The sequence below is a fragment of the Stigmatopora nigra genome, chromosome 9 (assembly GCF_051989575.1).
Source record: "Stigmatopora nigra isolate UIUO_SnigA chromosome 9, RoL_Snig_1.1, whole genome shotgun sequence".
Classification (NCBI taxonomy): Eukaryota; Metazoa; Chordata; class Actinopteri; order Syngnathiformes; family Syngnathidae; genus Stigmatopora; species Stigmatopora nigra.
The window spans coordinates 14,002,468-14,024,132 of NC_135516.1; the positions used below are offsets into that span (position 1 = coordinate 14,002,468).

At 35.7% G+C, this 21,665-nt stretch overlaps 1 protein-coding gene across 16 annotated transcripts in view; it reads right to left on the minus strand.

Moving 5' to 3' along the window:
- The window catches only part of ptprfb (protein tyrosine phosphatase receptor type Fb), a 176,788-nt gene extending 158,115 nt beyond the window's left edge, over window positions 1–18,673 (minus strand). For 6 of the 16 annotated variants that reach the window (XM_077725120.1, XM_077725118.1, XM_077725122.1 and 3 more), the window contains exons 1-2: window positions 18,459–18,672; window positions 18,252–18,352 (exon numbers count right to left, since the gene is read on the minus strand). The gene's annotated coding sequence lies outside the window, so the exon portion shown is untranslated. Of the gene's footprint in view, window positions 1–18,251 lie in introns of all 16 variants that reach the window. The other 10 variants (XM_077725123.1, XM_077725127.1, XM_077725126.1 and 7 more) reach the window with 6 other exon arrangements.
- Window positions 18,674–21,665: the final 2,992 nt, after the last annotated feature.

Genomic DNA, 21,665 nt, shown 5'->3' on the forward strand with positions numbered 1-21,665 from the left:
TCTGACCTTACTTGAATACAAACATTCTGTAAGGGTCAGGGTTGCTTTTTTTGGGCATTGAATGCCATTTTTTTATTAAAATAACAAGGTTTCTCCATTTTTTCATTAAAATAAGAGAGCAGAGGATGCTGACCAGGATGATATCCATCATGGAAAACACCCCCCACCCCCTGCATGAGTCTGTGGAGTCCCTCCAAAGCTCTTTCAGCAATAGACTGCTGCAGGAAGGAGCTTCTGCAGATCATTCCTTCCATCAGCTGTCAGCCTCTTTAACAAAAATTAGAAGGAACATTGACATGCACCTGCTTATGGCAGGTATGATACTGGTGTATACCCATAGCGAGCAATGATGATGTCACACGGGTACTCAATGCGCTCAGGGAGGTTGTCTTTCTACCCAGACCAACAAAAAATTAAAGGGAACATTGCCTTCAACCATATTGTTTCCCCCCATAGTCACAATGTTGATTTATCTAAAGGTATTGTACTACAGAGAAGCTAAAGAGACATTTCTGTTGGTAGTCAGGCAGTACCTGTGGAGTTAATCTACTGAGCTGAAGTCTTTCTGCCCAGACCAACGAAAAATTAGAGGGAACATTGTTGGGGTAGTACCAGGAATGTGCTCATTTGAGATGATTTGATTAGATTAGCAGACAAAAATGGATAGATCAGTGACAATTTGGATGAAACTCCACAAGCAAGTACACATACCATCATTTTGCTAGTATTCAAATTCCTTCTAACAAAATCAAAACCAAAGTATGAACAAATGAATCAATAGAAACGAAGTTGAACGCCTGTATTTTCCACGGTGACCCTGAACAGAGTAAATCATACCTACAAACACTTGTATCATTCTTTTTGACCAATACATACATGGTTTCAGTACCCGGAGGTCAGGTCTACAGGTTTATGTCACCTGACACTGAACAACAACGGGTGACATTAATCCTCAATGTAAAGTACACAGGAGGTACTCTAGGAAGTCGTTTACAGGCCAAACTGCCAGAAAAAGGAATAATCCTCATCCGTGCTGTCAGTTTTATTGACATGTGCAGGAGGATCAAGTCTTGTGTACTGGCTATCTCTCTCTCTCTACCGCCTCTTGCTATGTCACACAGAAAGAAACACAGTAGTAGCAATCTCCTGCATTGCACAGTCGAGCGAACGAACTGCTGCTTCTGCTTGTTGTTAATGTGAAGAGGCGCCTGCTTACATTGTAGCATTGCGCCAGAGGGGGCGAGAAGCACCTCAAAACAGAAACTGACTGAGTTCCCATTCCGTTGTCGGCATGGAAAAAAGACAGTACCGACCCCTGAGACATCAGTCATTCGCAAAAAGAAATGGTAATCCAGGAAGGAAGTGTTTCATGCTGAAATGTTTTACAGTGCAAATGTGGTGAGTTCTGTTGTGTGTAGGATTGAAGTGGTGATTAATTATAGTTGGCTGCAATTGGTGGGTGCAATGTCAATCATAGGGAGAACTAGTTTGGTGGCAGGAGGGTAAAAAGTATGATGGGAGATGATGTGAATGGGAAATTAGTGAGTTTTATAAGTATTAAGATATTGAAATATGAATAGATACAATGGAAGATTATTTGAATGGGAAATCATTGAGTTTTATAAGTGTTAAGATCTTGAAATATGAAGAAATACAACGGGAGATCATGTGAATGGGAAATAATTGAGTTTTATAAGTATTGAGATCTTGAAATATGAAGAAATACAATGAGAGATTATGTGGATGGGAAATTATTGAGTTTTATAATTATTAAGATCTTGAAATATGAAAAAATACAACAGGAGATTATGTGAATGGGAAATAGAGTTGTAGGAAAAGTGCTGACACAGGTTAAATTATAATTCAGTGTATAATACAGTGCATAAGTAACTGTCTTTCATGTACAATTTAGGGATATACCTCTTTGTCATAGTTCTATAAACACGTTATTAGGTATCTGCAGAAATTTTAAAGTACCTTTTAAAGTATTATATAATACAACTTTCTGTAGAATATGCATTCCCGGTAATGCATGTCAACTGTGGACAATCCATTTAAATGAAAAACCAGTGTTGTTATGTAAATTAGCCAAATGTAACATAAAAATTCCGCTATCTTAATTGTATTTGTTAGTTCCAAAGCATTAGCTATATCTCTGTTATTGTCATGGTAACAAAAAGCCTGCTAGGCATTGTAAATATGGACAAAGGGAGCAATTGTACGCTTATTTATTTATATATTTACAGGTATTTACTTATTAACTTACTTATTAACTATCTATTTATGTCTACAATGTCTTTTTCTGTGTCTGTATTCTCACCCTCTTGCTACTATGACAACAAAATCACCCAAATACGTTATAAATAAAATTATCCAATCCAATCCATTGTATTTCTATACTCTTTATACTTCTAATCAAAGAATATCCAGCCATTTAATATGAAACCAATGAGTTTTATACTAAAAAAAAAACACAATATTTACTTCCACACTAACAACAGCCCAACACAACAGGTGGTTCAGTAAGGAACAGTCGTAAAGGGAGTATTCCAGATGTTTTCTATGCATCATTAAGCTAATACTTTGTACTGGTCCTTAGTTTTAACAGGGAGTTTTTAGCGTAGTTTTTCGAGGATTGGGTGTTCACGTCCAAGTGACATCCCATCATCCACTCAAAAGGACTCATTGGAATGCTCCAAAGCATTGTGGTACAACACACAGTCCTTGACCGCAATGTGCCGCTTTAAATGTAAATGAGCCTCAGTGTTCCCGGGATAACGTTGTCATGAATATGCATACTCAAGCAAATTAACTTTGCTTATCTAATAATTAATGCTGTGCTCTGAGGAATTTGGGAGTACTCTGGATTATTAGAACCTCCCCAAGAGACTTATTCTGTTAGCCACAAGGTACAAAACGTCTTGTGTCCGTCCTTTGAATGGAGTCTTCGTTTTTTGGTTGATTTCATGCTTTGTTTTGCATTAATGTGAAGTTGACATGACATTTTTTTTACTATTTTAAGCAACTTTTAAGGTGAAGCATGGGTGTAGGAATTAATCCTTAATCTGGTGTTTTAGAAATAGTCTGTTGATTGTCGGGTAATGCTTGTTGGAGTAGAAAACCTGATTGGTTAAACTGTAATGGACGAAAATGTTGTCTTACTAGAAGAAAATAGTAACTATGTTTGGTAAATGAATGAAAGATGCATAAACAGGGGTGGGCAAACTTTTGGGATCGGGGGCCATATTGACTTTAAAATTTTGATAGATGGGCAGGGTCAGTATAAGATAAGATACAAATAAAAAAGTACATCCGTTAATAGTACATATGAAACATAAAAAGAAAATAAGAACTAAAGTATTAACATACTCATCACTCATCATTAAAGTAAAAAGTATAAAGTGCAAAGTAAAGTAAGTAAAGGAATGTATTAAGTAATATTAAAATGTCATTTAAAAAAAGATGGAAGGGCTGTAAAACACAAAAAAACAAATAAGAGTGGATAGAGCTACTGCCACTGGCTTTCGTGTGATGGCGCCATCTTGGGGTAAAAAAAAAATTCTAAAAAGTCGGCGGGCCGGACTACAAAGACTAAGGGGCCACACGTGGCCCACGGACCGTAGTTTACAAACCTTACATAAAGGAACCATTGGTTGGAGTGGTTATTGACAGTTTCAGTGTATCCTTTACCAGGTACAAATAGGCATTGATATAGTACTGACTGTGTATAACTAAGAATGAATACTATTATAATAAAAATGATTTATTTTTCAAGCCAAAATTGTAAAACGGCAAGTTGCTAAAGAACGTTTTAACCCCCCCCAAAAAAATCAAAAAAACATTTAGGAATAAAGAAACAGGTGCTCTTTTTCAAGTGCCAAGTAGTAGCAAAGGATTTGGGCTTTTTATTTAAATGCCTTCAGGTTAGATTCACAGCTGGTTCTTTTTGCTTTGCTTTTACTTCAAACTCAATCTGACGCTTATTTTATGGCTGGGCAAGTACTGACTTTCCCCCCCCACCACCACCTTTTCTACACTTGTGAGAGACATTAGACTTTAAAATTCCACGTTCAATATGAAAAGATGAATTGACTGGATCAATGCGGTCTCCCATTTTTATTGAAAATACTTTCTGGAGGACACCAAAATAGGTTGACCATGGGTCAACTGTGTTTTTAAAGAGTTGTATTGAACACAACATTTATTCCCTAACACCCTTTTGCCTGCAAGATCCTCTTTTTTGAACAATTTACTTCAAATAGCATTGTTTTCTATTAAAAATACAAGGCCTAAGTCATTCTTTAAGTAGTCTTTTTTCCATCCAAACTATGCTACTATACCACTCTGGGCAAACTATGGCCCGCGGGCCACATATGGCCCATTAGGCTTTTTAATCTGGCCCAATGACATTGTCCAAACATTTTTCCCCAAGATGGCGCTGTCCTGCGGAAGCCAGTGGCAGTAGCTGTGTCCACTCTTATTAGTTTTTTGTGTTTTACAGCCCTTCTATCTTTTTTTAAATGACATTTTAATATTTCTTAATACATTCCTTTACTTACTTTACTTTGTACTTTATACTTTTTACTTTAATGATGAGTGATGTGTATTTTTTTGAGTATTTTTTTCTGTTTATGTTTCATATGTACTGTTAACGGATGCACTTTTTTATATGTATCGTATCTTTTTTGTCTCTATCGTATCTCTCTGTCCTGTTGTACGATTTTGTCACTAAACTCGAAAATTGCAATATTCCATAATATTGTCACTAAACCTAAGAATTGCAGAGGAACAACTTTCCATCGTCACTAAAACATGGCCCTGGCTATTTCAGGAAATTTGTGTTCTCTAGTGACACCAGATAAAAGCGAGAAGAAAAAAAAATACTTCAAGCAGCTAAGGCGCGTACATATCCGTATATAGCCAGTAGAAACAGACTAATAAAAGACATTTCCTTTTTTAAAAGTTCATTCCTCGGTTGGATACATTGCAAAAAATGTCCTTCTTTTATCACCCAACAACTTTGAGTCCCATAAATAAGTGTCTTACTATCTTTTCTCTTTTCAGAATACCACACAAAATTAAGCTTAAATTGAAGATATTGTATTTTCACGACTATAAGGCGCACCGCATTAAATGGCGCACCCCCAATGAAAGATTTTTTTCCATATATAAGGCGCACTGGATTATAAGGCGGACTGTCTATTTTGGAGGAAATTTAAGACTTTTAAGTCCGCCTTATAGTGGTGAAAATACGGTAATTGCTATTGACTTCCAGGTATGAAGTACTCACTACTTTACAGTCACCTCTAGAGCCAGCCATTGTTGATGTTCTGGATTTTTTTGGTATAAAATCTTGCAGTGGTGGAGGAGCTATATGATGGAAGATGTTGTAAACTAAGATGACATCTGCATATTTAACAGTATTGAGTATTCAGTTCAGGCGTTTTTGTTTTTTTAATATCCGACAGTGGTGGTTTTTCGTTTTAGGTTTTCTGTTTTTTCCATATATAAGGCGCACTGGATTATAAGGCGCACTGTCTATTTTGGAGAAAATGTAAGACTTTTAAGTGCGCCTTATAGTCGGGAAAATACGTTACATAAATTGCCAGTTCGTAGATGTATAAAGTGGCTTTGTAAGTACACACTTGGAATGTTTGTGTACATACTTTGGGGCCAATACGTGACGGAAAACCAAAGTGATCAGGCCTTCTTACGCCATAAATCAGTGCCTTGCTCAATGTAGCTGAGAGCATTTTCAAAGCCATTTGCAGACGATAATGCCAGCTATTTCTTTCAGCCTCAGGGACAATATGGGATGGAGCCAGCCCAATGAATCATTAGCCTTTTTTAGAAGTACTGCAGTATAGATCTCACCTTGCCGTCCGTAAGGTCTCTCCCCGATTTTTTAGCCAGTAGGCAAAAAAAGTAGAGAAGAATGTCTGAACAATGTCTTTTTATAAAGATGGCTGGCCGAGTACAATAATTCAAGGCCGTGTAAGACGTATAAAAGAGCAGAATATTGTAGTTTTGACGATCGGTGCATAAAGTAAGGCTGTTCATTGACATATTAAACTCAAGAAATGGAGAAAAAAAAGGGACACGAGTGCTCTGAATAGATTTGTTTTTCTTTTTATCTATTTGTATCTACAAAGGGAAAGGAATGGAATCAATAAGAGTTGACAGTTTGTCTTTTTTTTTAATATAGACTTCGTATTTGATCATTTAGGAAAGCAATTTCTTCACGGATAGTTCGGAATAAACGTAAAAATAATTGTGGTGACTGTCAGTTGCCTTAAATTGTTGTTTTTTTTATTGTAATTTGACGTTTTGGGTTTGTGTACTGAAGAAAAAAATGTCTACATCATGCAACTGGCGCAGAAGAAGAACAAATAAAGAACAGAATTCAATTCAAAATGAAACAACTCACATTTCACTATCGGCTTTGGTTCAAGGTATTTACAGAACCCAAAATAGTCGTGACTAAATTCTTCATTTTTTTTTTTACATTTCCTCTTATGACAGACAAATTGATTCATGGAATAGATTTTTTATTTTATGTTACATGAGGCACTATTGAGTGATTCCTGCCTAATAATGCATTCTCTGGCCATTCATTATGAGTACTTCAATGTCCCTTGCCCTATTTAAGATCCTTCAACAAAACAAATGGCTGAGTGTTAAGACCTACCATATGTATACATGTACATCTAGGCGAATGTAGGTATATATATATATATATGTATGTATGCGTATGTATACATGTACATATATGTGTATGTATGTATAGGTTTCCAAACGTATGTATATGTATGTATACATATGTATATATAGGTTTACATGTATGTATATGTATGTATGTGTATGTATATATAGGTTTACATGTATGTATATGTATGTATGTGTATGTATATATAGGTTTACATGTATGTATATGTATGTATGTGTATGTATATATAGGTTTACATGTATGTATGTATGTGTATGTATATATAGGTTTACATGTATGTATATGTATGTGTGTATATATGTATGTGTGTGTATGTATGTGTATGGATATATGTGTGTATATATATGTATGTAAATGTATGTGTATATATGCATGTATATACATGTATTTATATGTATATATGCATATATATGTATGTATGCGTATGTATATATAGGTTTACATGTATGTATATGTATGTGTGTATATGTATGTATGTGTGTGTATGTATGTGTATATATGCATGTATATACATGTATTTATATGTATATATGCATGTATATACATGTATTTATATGTTTCTATGTAAGTGTATATATATATATATATATATATATATATATATATATATATATATATATATATATATATATATATATATATATATATATATATATATATATATATATATATATATTTCAGCAACATGCTTACTTATTTATATATTTATTTTTTTTACTTATAACCTATCTATTTATGTCTAAAATGTCTTTTTCTGTGTCTGTATTCTCACCCTCTAGCTACCGTGACAACAAAATTTCCCCAATACGAGATGTATAAAGTTATCCAATCCAATCCAATGTGACCAAAGTGACTCTAAAACTACAAGTGTACCTCCACTCAAGTTGAAAACGATCGTCCTTCAAGACCATTACAAGATAGACTGCAGTCCTAATAAAATCCCCTCAAACTTCAAACTCAATATACCATTAATTGCACAGTTATTCTCATTTACAAATGAATCCATCCCATCATTCTTTGTAGAAAATAAACAAAAGCAAGTTGAGATGCTATTTTTCCCCCTCCTGTAAAATTCAGCCTTAATACTTCCTTCCATCATCCATCTTTGATATGAATGTCATAAGTAAAATGTCTCTCAATAAAATGGAGCGGTGCACCTACACACCGTTCCCAAATCAAATTTCATGCTTTTTAAATCCCAGCCTTGAAAATTGGGAGTACATGTTCAGAGCATGAAAGTGCACATTAGTACGGCGGAGAGATATGTTTGACACCAATCACCATATTTATGAGTACAGCTCTACTTTTTTAGCGTGAGAAGGAATGGAGTATATAAGTCTGACACTGAGCAAAAAGGCCGGCTGGGATTTAATGAGAAAAACAGTTTCATGCGCGTAATTAAAGTACAAACTTTTGACTTACTTATATTTCAGTTGGAATTAACATAGCAAATTTGAAATACTGCGCTTTTCCCTGAAAAAAAAATCATATATTTTGTCCTCAAACTGACAGTGCGCATTATAATCATTTTGCAGAACAAATACGCCACATTATGAGCATTTTTTTGGAGTAATTTTAATAGTTATTGATCTGATAGTTCATTTTTTGGAAAATTGACAGATTTAATTAGTGAGTAAAAATGTGTGATGAGAGACGTTATAAGATAAAGAATAAATGATGCACTTTTATGCAGAAAAAATTAAAATTCCACTCAATTATGGTTTATGTTCAAAATTTCAGTATACGAGTCCATTTTTTGAATTAATTCTGCCCTTAGAGTGCTTTGTTTTTGTTTTATTTGAATATCTTAAATGATCATTTTATAAAGTATGTTTTGTGTGATTTTTTGAGATTTTTATGGATTACTGTCAGGTGTGGTTCTGCAGAAAATATTTGCAAAATTAAGATTAGCAATTTGAATTTATTTTGATCTATTTTAATTTATGACTATTGCACTATAATGCACTGCAATCATTTTTTGTGGGTTTATTTTATTGGCAGAAGAGCCTAAAAAATGCACAAGCTCCCCTTTAAAAATTTGACAGATGGGCCGGGTCAGCACAAGATAGGATAACATATAAAAAAGTGCATCCGTTAACAGTACATATGAAACAAACAGAAAAAATGACTAAAGTATTATTAACATACTCATCACTCATCATTAAAGTAATAAGTATAAAGTACAAAGTCAAGTAAAAAGGAATGTATTAACAAATATTAAAATGCTATCTAAAAAAGGGGCTGTAAAACACCAAAAAAAATAAGATTTGCCACTAGCTTCTGCGTGACGGCGCCATCTTGGGGAAATAAATAAAAAATTATTTGGACAATGTCGGCGGGCGGGATTAAATAGCCTAACGGGCCGCATATGGCCCGCGGGCTGTAGTTTAACCAGATCTGCTTTAAGTACCCTTAAACTTCACGCTGCAATATTCTATCAATTTTCCAGACTCAGCCAGTAATATTTGCATCATATTTCATTTCCACCGTACTTTAGTCACCTTGAAATGTACTTTTGACAAAGAATATGTCGGTCATTTGCAACGGCATTGGCATGGGAGCTCATTTATAAATATAGAGGGCGGTATTTAGATGATAGCAAAATAATAAGTCAAACCCGAAGCCACTTCATCCCCAAAAAGGAATTCCCGCTTTTTATTACTTTGTGCTGTGCAGCGATAAGAATGGAACAATATAAAGTCAGGTCAGTGACATGTGAAGTATTGTGGATTCCATCCTTATCGAAATCCCAATGATTGCTTCCATTATTGGAATACAGCGAGAAAAAATAAAGTCTTTTCAAAGATATTTGAAGCCTCAATTGTATTCGATAGACTTTAGAAGTCCAGTGTCACGGTAAAAAATAAATAAAAAATGCTCATACAAGAGTGGTGAGGGAGATATCCGACGATTCTAGATCAAGGATGTCAAAGTGGCGGCCCGGGGGCCAAATGTGGCCCAACAAATCATTTTGTGTGGCCCGGGAAAGTCATGTATTATGTATTTATCATGATGAAATATTAAAATACTGTGTGTTAATCTACAATCAACATTACGATAAAAATAGGCCCAAAATGGCGAATTTCTTCATTAACCGACCATAATTTTTCAAAATAATTCCAATAAACAATCCTCCACATATTACAAATCCTTTGGTTTCAGCCTACCGTATTTTCACAACTATAAGGCGCACTTAAAAGTCTTAAATTTTCTCCAAAATAGACAGTGCGCCTTATATATGGAAAAAACAGAAAACCAAAAACGAAAAATCACCACTGTCAGATATTAAAAAAAACACAAAGGCCTGAACTGAATACTCAATACTGTTAAATATGCAGATGCCATCTTAGTTTACAACATCTTCCATCATATAGCTCCTCCCCCACTGCAAGATTTTATACAAAAAATCCAAAACATCAACAATGGCTGGCTCTAGAGGTGACTGTAAAGTAGTGAGTGCTTCATACCTGGAAGTCAATAGCAATTACTGTATTTTCACGACTATAAGGCGCACTTAAAAGTCTTAAATTTTCTCCAAAATAGACAGTGCGCCTTATAATACAGTGCGCCTTAAAATACAGTGTGCCTTATATTGGGTAAAACATGTCATTCATTGAGGGTGCGCCTTATAGTCGTGAAAATATTGAACATATTTGTCGGACAGTTATAACAGTCAATGAAAGTATTTAAAAACAAAGTTGTCAGCAAGCAGCAACGCTACATTTCATGTAAACGGGGAAGGATTGGACTAAACAAGCCCGTCCGTCCTTATCGGTGTGATTCATTGCTTGACCATGAGCTGCTATTTGACATGATGCGATGCTGTCAGCGCTAATGATCTCTGACGGCATTACAGCGCTGTCAAGAGGACGCATTGGGCGCTGAGAGCCAAGGCCCCCAGTTGCGAAAAAGAGAGAAAGAGAGAGAGAGAGAGAGAGAGAGAGAGAGAGAGAGAGAGAGAGAGAGAGAGAGAGAGAGAGAGAGAGAGAGCTGTCATCTCCCTTCCTTTCCAACAAACACTGCCATCCCTTTAAAGTCCTTTTCATGTGCTGCATCAGCGGAGGCAACCCTAGACTGCCAAGTGTGCACTTTCCCATTATCCACCACTTTTCGATTGAGCAATCAAGAGCATAAAGTTGGTGTCCCAAATGATGTGATCATTAAATGGCCTGTTGCCAAATGTGTCAAAACAACGGTCATTTCATCTGTCAATCAGCAAGTCCTGATAAAGTTACTCCAATGTACTGTATTTTGCTGTTTAATATACCCACCCATTTAAAATACCCGGGTATATTAAATGGTAGGGGTATATTAAATGGCGCACAAATGGGAAGGTACGATCCACTATGCACTTTTTATGCCGTGATATCAACATTTTGCAGACTAAAACTACTAACTACTCTGGTTAAAACTACTTACTACTCATGTTAAAACTACTTACTACTCAGGTTAAAACTACTTACTACTCAGGTTAAAACTACTTACTACTCAGGTTAAAATTACTTACTACTCAGGTTAAAACTTCTTACTGCTGAATAAAGTCTGACTTGGAATTTTAATGAATTTAAGTATCTATAATGATACTGAAATATTGCCCAAAAAAGATGAGTTGCCGTTTAATATACCCGGAAATATTAAACGACAGGGGTATATAAAATGGCGCACAACCAGGAAACTCAAAAAAGCAAAAATCATTCAATATACCTGGGTATATTAAACGGCAAAATACGGTAATTCTTGAAAGAACACTACAATATTGTCAATTTTTTGCTGTTTGTTAAGTACCGACTTTACACTACTCTTGGAAAAAAAAACTTGGACCAAAACAATCTACTTACATATTGTTACCTCCTATTTTCAAATGTAAACACAATCCAGCTGCCAAAGTGACTGATTAGAATGGCAAAATGGCATCCTTTTAAAGTTAAAGATTGCCCTGGCTAATACTTACCAACACTGTATTCAATCATATCCTTATTGCATGCTGTTTTCTCGCTTATTTACTTCAATTTCAGGCAGTAAAAAACAAAATAATAGTCAGCGAGTTCAGGGAAAGCCTTACTTAGCACCAGGTTAAAATCTCTCATAATACTCTGGAAATGACTCAACGTTTTCCTAATCCGCCATGACACGTAGATCATCAGCACATAAATTCTTAATAATTGAATTTTGCAGGTGATCTGTTAGTCACTAAGAAATATGATTACATGTAAAAAAAACTAACGTCCATTACTTGGACATACATCATCAGTCAAAAAAATGGCATTGGTTGAAAGTTAGTGGTGGAAAAAGACAGTTAAGTTTTCTTCCAGGACTTGATAGCATTGTCTTTCTTTTTCCAAAAGGTAATCGCTCCTCCATATGCCTAATAGCCTCCCTCCTTCCTCCTTCTAGACGGGCAACTCTTCTTTAATGAGAAACAGACAGAATTGATTAACACTTAACCTCTCGATGTTGTCCACACTCACCTTTTCACTCAGCAGAAACAACACACGATTTGCAGTCAGGCAAGCAAAAAAACTGGTGCTCGAAAATTTGGTCGCCGGTCTTTTGGTCGCCGGTCAAATGGTGACAGAGAGTTTACTGTCGAAAACAGCTCTCAAAATTATATTCATGAGAGACAGTTTCATATCTAAGTACTGTTGGAAAAAGTAGATGTTTAGATATTAAACTCTCATGAATATAACTTTGAGAGCTGGTTTCAACAGTACTTAGATATTAAACAGTACTTAGAATCTAAGTACTGTTTATAATCTAAGTCAAAGATAATAAACAGTACTTAGATAATAAACAGTACTTAGATATTAAACTATCATGAATATAATTTTGAGAGCTGGTTTCAAGAGTACTTAGATATTAAAAAGTATTTAGATATTAAACAGTACTTGGATATTAAACAGTACTTACAATCTAAGTACTGTTTATAATCTAAGTCTTAGATAATAAACAGTACTTAGATATTAAACTATCATGAATATAATTTTGAGAGCTGGTTTCAAGAGTACTTAGATATTAAAAAGTATTTAGATATTAAACAGTACTTGGATATTAAACAGTACTTAGATATTAAACAGTACTTAGATATTTAACTCACTCTCATGAATATAATTTTGAGAGCTGGTTTCAAGAGTAATTAGATATTAAAAAGTATTTAGATATTAAACAGTACTTGGATATTAAACAGTACTTAGATATTAAACAGTACTTAGATATTTAACTCACTCTCATGAATATAATTTTGAGAGCTGGTTTCAAGAGTACTTAGATATTAAACAGTACATAGACTACATCAAACAGTACTTAGATATTAAACAGTACATAGACTACATCAAACAGTACTTAGATATTAAACAGTACTTTATTCATCTTTCTCTTAGAAATGAAACTTTCTCTCATGAATATAATATTAAGAGCTGTCACCATTTGACCGGCGACCAATCGTCCGGTCACGGCAAAAACTAGGCTTCTCTCTCATAAGACATTTTAGCTCTATTTCCAGTTTTTTTATGTTGCTTGGTTTCAATTGCCACCATTGGAATCTCCATTGAGAGAAAGCTAGTCTCAGTCAACATACCAATTGCTCCCAGCATTAAATCACTCCACCTCGATATTGCCTACGCTAAGGAGAAAGCATTGTTAAACCCCACCGAGCGTGCTATTGAAGATCACCCTCTCCCTATAAACAGAACAATAGCTTGCGGCGGCCCAGTAGATGCGACATAATCTGATGTCTAAGCAGAACATCTGAATATCTTCTGCAGTAATCTACAAGGGTAAGAATCACAAGCCGTGAGCAAGCAGACTCAACTACAGCGTGTCGCTAGGTGTGATTAATTATGTTGCCAAGCAACCTCTGTAGTTCAATTCAACATTTTTTCAAGTTGCCGTATTTTCACGACTATAAGGTGCACTTAAAAGTCTTATATTTTCTCCAAAATAGACAGGGCGCCTTATAATTCAGTGTGCCTTATATATGGAAATAAATTAAAATGTGTCATTCATTGAGGGTGTGCCTTATAGTCGTGAAAATATGTGTATTTTCATGACTATAAGGCACACTTAAAAGTCTTTAATTTTCTCCAAAATAGACAGGAAGCCTTATAATCCAGTGCGCCTTATATATGGAAATAAATTAAAATGTGTCATTCATTGAGGGTGAGCCTTATAGTGCGGTGCGCCTTATAGTTCTGAAAATACTTGTATTGTCACGACTATAAATCGCACTTAAAAGGCTAAAATTTTCTCCAAAATAGACAGGACGACTTATAATCCAGTGTGCTTTATATATTGAAAAAAATTAAAATATGTCATTCATTATAATGCAGTGCGCCTTATAGTCGTGAAAATACGGATATTTTCACAACTATAAAGCGCACTTAAATGTCTTTAATTTTCTCCAAAATAGACATGGCGATTTATAATCCAGTGCGCCTTATATATGGAAAAAGATAAAATTCCCATATTTTCACGACTATAAAGCGCACTGAAGTCTTAAATTTTCTCCAAACTAGACAGGGCGCCTTATAATCCAGTGTGCTTTATGTATGGAAAAATGTGTCATTCATTGAGGGTGCGCTTTATAATCCAGTGCGCCTTATAGTCGTGAAAATACAGCAAATAAAAAAAATTGGCCTTGGCTTCTCCTTGTCAACGCCCTAAAAACAGTCCTGCACATCCACTGTAAACCCCACAGAAAAGCCAATCCCACCCACCACAAACCAAGACACTCCAGTGCCAAAGCTCTCATTAAAGAGCAGCCAGCCGCTTTGAAATGACCAAGAATTTACCAATCGGGACCAACTGGGAATCATTCGTGCCTGGTGGTTTCTAAGCGTGTGGCCCGCTGAGTAAATCGACTTCATAAATAGTAACAAGTCTGCCCTTAGCCCCGCCTCCACCCCCAACCCAACCCTGGCCTACAATCGCCAAGCCTGGATGAGGAGGCCAAGGCAGATGCTCTGGCATGTAGCCCGGACCAAGCCTTCTAGGAAATACCCTTCACAAACAAGTCACAAGTGACAACGTGTATTCAGGTCAACGAGCAACAGACGCATTCAAGCAACAAGTTCAAAGGACATAGACCAAAAGGTGAGGGATGCAAAACCTGTCTGCAAACCCTTCTTGTTCGGCTCATTAGAGAACCAAATTAGGGAATATATTGACCTAAATCATTGTTGGCCAAACTTTTGACTTTAAAATTTGATAGACGGGCCAGGTCAGCACAAAGATATGATAACATATAAAAAAGTGCATCCGTTAACAGTACATATGAAACGAACAGAAAAAAGGACTAAAGTAGTATTAACATACTCATCACTCATCATTTAAGTAAAAAGTACAAAGTCAAGTAAACAGGAAAGTATTTAGAAATATTAAAATGTCATTTAAAAAAGATAGAAAGGCTGTAAAACTAGAAATACGAATAATAGTGGACACAGCTACTGCCACTGGCTTCCACGTGACGGCGCCATCTTGGGGTAAAAAAATAAATAAATAAAATTTAATTTGGACAACACCGGCGGGCCAGATTAAAAATCCTAACGGGGCCGTATGTGGCCCGCATGCCGTAGTTTGCCCAAACCGTATTATCTTTTAAAAGCACACTATTCAACACCAAAAATCAATAAACCAATATACCAACAATAAGCCAATAAACTCATCAAGCCAATGATTCTATCTTTAATTATAGTCCAAAAAACACCCTTTTTGTCCAAAAAACACCCTAATTTTACATTTAACCAAATCCTCAACCAAGGCAACCAAGAAAAATTTTAACAATTAATAATCCTCCATCTTGAGCCATGACAACTACTATTGGTCAATTACAACTATCAACATCCTACAAAAATCTGGAAAAAAACTGAGTGTGATATCATAAAAAGCAGACCAATTAGGGTGCAGGAAAAAAATGAAATAAATTTGCTGCTGAACAATACATTGGAGGATTGCATGGTGAAATATCTAGCCATCATGTAACAATATCCAAATAGCACCAGCTGCCTGCGGAATGTTTTACAGTGGACAGAGGCCTCGTATGGCCCTTGTAATGTAGTCAGCAGAACAAAGCAGTAGGACAGCTTGATAACAAAGTGCCTTGAATTTAAATGACAATGCACCAATCCGCATTTGTCTAGTAGGACTTCAAGGTTAAGGTGAGTAAAAGTACTACATTTTTATATACATTTTAATATTTCTTAATACATTCCTTTCGACTTTGTACTTTATACTTTTTACTTGAATGATGAGTGATGAGTATGTTAATACTTGAGTCCTTTTTTTATGTTTATGTTTCATATGTAGTGTTAACGGATGCACTTTTTTAGATGTTATCGTATCTTGTAGCTGACCCGGCCCATCTGTCACATTTTTTTTTATCAAAGCACTTGTTCAACTGTCAAAATGCACTAAAAAAGCAATGGTGAATGTCATCCTAAAAAATAATTCTAAACCCATCAAGAGCCACTTGGAAAATTCCAGCAAAATTCAACATCCTAAATGACCCAAAATTGAAAATATTCCATATATACAAAATGGTATAATAACTTTTGACAGATTTGAAATTTTTGACAAATTTCAAATTTGTCAAAAATTTCTAATTTGTCAAAAAATATTATACTGTTTGTCAAAATTGAAAATATTCCATACATACAAAACAGCATAATTTTTGAAAAAATTGAAATTATGATTTTCAACAATTTCACCAAAAAGTGGTTAATATGACAACTGTTTAAAAAAAACGTCCACCAAAGTTAAGTTAGTGATGAATGTTTAGTTTTTTATAGATCTAAAACAATGTTTATTTGAGCTTTTTTAAAATATATTTTAAGATCTTACAAAATGATTTTTGAACTAAAAAGTGGTTTAAAAATGACAATTATTGATTTAACAGGGGCAAAATCATGAAATTTAATATACATCTATACTCCTCATTTTAATTTAAACCCAAAACAGAAAGTCGACACTCATCATTGATTTTCCCGGGCCCCACAAAATGATGTGGCGGACCATATTTGGCCCCCGGGCCACCACTTTGACACCAGTCATAGATTTAAGCACTATTGTAGGCTACCAAAAAAGCTACCAAGTGTTCTTCAATGTATTTGTTAGTTCACAAATGTTGATCACATAAAAAATAGTGCATCTATAGTGTATTCATATACATGTATAGAGAAAAATAACAGGTTAAATATCTTTGCTTATGACTAGCGTTATAATTGGCCATACTGTATCCAATATGTAGTATCAAATTTTGCCTGAAAACAGCCTATTGTCTTTTTTTTCCCTCCCTCGTCACACTGACTTGACACATTGTCACATTCTGCCACTTATGCAAAAAAAAAAAGTCAGTCTTGTATCACTTAAGCCACACAGTGTGAATTTCTCCTCAAACAGAGCAGCTACAGTAGAGAAATAAAAAATAAAAATAAAATAAAACATGCACTGGCTGATTCTTAAATTACAGCCAATCCTTTTTCAGTGTGGGCATTTGTGTATATTTGTCCATCCAAACGTAAAGGAACTTCATTCTTCCAATCCAGTTCTTTCTCACACGCAATCAAGGCCTTGTGATTCTTTCTTCTTTATAAATGCATGTGATGCAATTTGGAGAAACTATCAGAGCGCACTCTCGTTCGTCTTTTGATGGGAACGGTCCGAGCTTTCGACCAAGGCGATAATTTGCACCCTGCAAAATTGCCACGCAGGACCCCGCGGGCGTCGCTTTAAAATCTTCCCGTGCGCATTAAAAACAGCCCCCCCCCCCCCACCCACACACACATACACACTCTTCTACCCTTCCCAGATTGGATCCAGCCTTGAGGAACGCTACAGGCTATGAACAATGAGCTATGCATCAGCACAATTAAAAAATAAAAGGGGTAAGGAGGCGGGGCCAAAAAAAAACTGAAGTATTTTGCAGTTGATTGACAGCTGTCAGCAACATCTTTATTCAACAGATTTTTTTTATTGCTGGTTGTGACGTCATTGATGCAAACCACGGGCATTGACGTTGCATGCATCCCATTAAAATAAAAAAATAAATGAATAAAAAGATGAGAGGGGGGTGTAAAGTGATGTATGTTCTGCAGGTTTTAAAAACTGCAATTTATGTATTTCGCAAATTTATTATTGTTTTTCAATAGGATTTCATTAAGAGAAACCTTAACATTGCGCACCAACATTGCCATTAATTGATTGATTTATTCATTTTAAACTCATTAAAGCAGATTCCGTCATTCTAGTCGCATTTGAATGATCGTGCATTTGAAAAAATTAACGTTATTAATCTAGTTTAATTGCAATTATGCTTTTTGTGTGCAAAAAAAAGCTACTGTTTCATGCGGTCAGTCAACGCCAGGGCTGACCTTTGCTTATGTTACACCCCCCACCAAAAAGAAAAGACCCCCCACCCCCCTGCCCCCCAAAACTGATTCCGTGACACGTTACCCCAAGCCAAAAAAAAACATCGTCAATCGGTATTACAAGTTCAATTAAAAGAAGAAAACTGGTAGCAAAAAACACTTACGGAGTCTCCTCGATGTCGCTGCCGTCATTGGCATGTCTTTCTCCCCGGTACCAACACCCGCACCTCTCGCTTGGAAAGAAGCGCTCCACGTCCTTCATTCACTTCGTGGCCAACCGAAGGGAAAGAAAATCCAACGTTAGGGTAACCAAAAAAAAGAGGAAAAGAGTAAAACAAGTCCAAGGGGGTTGTAGAGATTTCAAAACAAACCATGAAAGAGTCGGGAAGGAAGAAAACACGAGGTCCTGTCGCGAGCGGCTGGTCCAGACGAGTGTGTGTGGATCTATTAGGCGCCCGTGTGCGCATGAGCACGAAAAAAACGGACCCCCCACCCCTCTAAAAAATAAAAATAAATAAATAACAAAAGTGTGTTTATATTAGTCTTTGAGTGAATATGATACGCACTCGCGTCCACCGCGAGCGGGTGGAATCGTTTTTTCATTTACTCCCCAGATTCCCGTTACTCCGTTCCGCTTCGTTCCTCGTTTTGGAGGAGAGACACGACTCACTCCGGTCGGTCCGCCGGCTTCGGGTTCACTCGGCAATTTCCGGCGTCGTTCGGAAAATCGTGGGAAAATAATAGCTCAGTAGAATTGAAAGCTCTCTTTTACAAGCCAATATGTTCTATTTAAGTCATCAGGAAGAATATTGATCTGGTTTAACGTTAATTTACACTGATTAGATATTAATTAAGATTAATTCATTTCCCATTCTATTTATCCTGGATTTTCAGCGAAAAAGTGGTTAACATGTCTGCCTCACAGTTCTGGGGTCGAGGGTTCGATCCCAGATCGGTTGTCACTATGTGGATTTTGCATATGTAACCGGACTAGCGTGGCTTTTGCTCTGGGTACTCCAGTTTCCTCCCACATCCCCCAAAACATACAGGTTGAAGACTCTAAATTGCCCCTCTAGCTATGATTGGTTGTCAGTTTCCTCGTGCCCTGTGATTGGCTGGCTACCGATTCAGTGTATTATCCCCCGCCTGGTGCTCGTAGTTAGCTGGGATAGGGTATGGCACCCCCTGTGACCCTTGTGAGGACAAGAAGAAATTGATTAAAATGCTAAATTATCCTCACAATGGGCGCAGGGGGTGCTGGAGCCAATCACAGACAACTTTGACACCCTAAATTGGAGGAAAATGAAACCAAAACCGAAACAAAAATGTTAAATTTCTCTTCTTTTCTGGACTTCCAAGTAAAATATATCCCTTTTTATTAGGAAACACGGAATTTCTGTGCACATAAAGCTTTTTTTTTTGTTCAACTAGAATGATTCTGTACTATTTTTTTAATAATTTCTATATTACCTTCACTTGGGAGTCTCCAAAGAAGCCCAACTTGCTCCAGAAAATCTACAGAAGAAGGACAACTAAAGGAACAAAAAGAACAGATGCATTAAAATTACATTGCAACGTTGAAGGAAGTGAAAAAAAATAGAGAAAACTCAGTATAATCCTAATTTAAAATTGATCAAAACACTACAGCACCCATTCGGCTTTCTTTGCTCATCAGACGACTTCCACACAAATAGATTGCCTTCCCGCTAAGCCACTATCGTTTCCCACTAAAACCCCATTCGTCATCCTTGCTCTCACCTTGTCAAGACTCGGGGCAATACTGTGATTTATAATTTATACGTACAAACGTGCCAACTTTTTCTTTCGCTCTTTCACCCGAAAATTTGTTTGGAAGACAAATGGTGGCGAGTCGGACAGTGTGTCCAGTCTTTGTAATCATCATTGTTAGGTTCATTTTTTGTTGTTGTCTTTAATATAGTAATATAAAACAATAAAAGGGATAGAGAGTTTACAGTTGAAAGCTCTCAAAATTATATTAATGAGAGAGAGATTAATATCTAAGAGAGAAGTTTAATATCTAAGTACTGTTTAATATCTAAGTACTGTTTAATATCTAAGTATTGTTTCATATCTAAGTACTGTTTAATATCTAAGTACTGTTTAATATCTAAGAGAGAAGTTTAATATCTAAGTGCTGTTTAATATCTAAGTACTGTTTAATATCTAAGTACTGTTTAATATCCAAGTACTGTTTAATATCTAAGTACTGTTTAATATCCAAGTACTGTTTAATATCCAAGTACTGTTTAATATCCAAGTACTGTTTAATATCCAAGTACTGTTTAATATCTAAGTACTGTTTAATATCTAAGTACTGTTTAATATCTAAGTACTGTTTAATATCTAAGAGAGAAGTTTAATATCTAAGTGCTGTTTAATATCTAAGAGAGAAGTTTAATATCTAAGTACTGTTTAATATCTAAGTACTGTTTAATATCTAAGAGAGAAGTTTAATATCTAAGTGCTGTTTAATATCTAAGTACTTAGACTGTCATGGCTTGTCCAAGATAAAAACATTAGCATCTTTCAACTTTTTCACAAAATACAGAAGCACACTCTGTAATTCCTTACGTGTGATCTTAACGGCACGCCGAGAGAACAAGTCATTCTTGTATTTGTCCTGTTCTACCGTTAAATTAAATCAATTTGCAATTTGGTGTACTTCCAGAAAGGGATTGTCCTAAATGAGATGCAATTGAAACCAAGTAAAATGGGTGATAGTCCATTTTTAAGCTATTTCCAAAGCTCTATCAAAATCTCTGGTGCAAAGTAGATCTTTACCAAGATGGCTTGACCATTAAAAAGTGAGATAGAGAGATAGAAAGCAAGTGTCTATCCATCTGTGCTTAAAACTTCACCATTTGTTCTTGGATGGCGAACAAATTCTACACTCTGATGTATTCTCCAGCAAGATCCTCAATTCTAACGTTTAAGCCTCAATGCGTTTGTTATGACTAATGTTTCCAACCAAAAGCTGCAAACTACCAGAAGAGCTTTAATTAAAAACTTAAAGAGAAATGAACGCATTATTCAATGAGCCGGCCAAAAGGTTGTTAATGGAATTTAAAGAGCACAACGTACAGAGCTTCTTGTATCATTAACCAAAACACGCAGTCAAATATATGTTCAAGATTCTTCTTATACTTTCCTCTAAAAAAACTACGGAACAGTACATGCTAATGTTGCATTTGTGTGTAACAAAGTATCTATGATTTGTGTATACCGTATTTTCACAACTATAAGGTGCACTGGATTATAAGACGCACCCTCAATGAATGACATTTTTTTCATATATAAGGCGCACTGGATTATAAGGCGCACCCTCAATGAATGGCACATTTTAATTTTTCCATATATAAGGCGCATTGGGTTATAAGGCGCACCCTCAATGAATGGCATATTTTATTTTTTCCCATATATAAGGCGCACTGGATTATAAGGCGCACTGTCTATTTTGGAGAAAATTTAAGACTTTTAAGTGCGCCTTATAGTCGTGAAAATACAGGTACGTTTGTTTTTTTTAGGATTTTTTGCTTTTATTCTGTGTGTAGGCCACT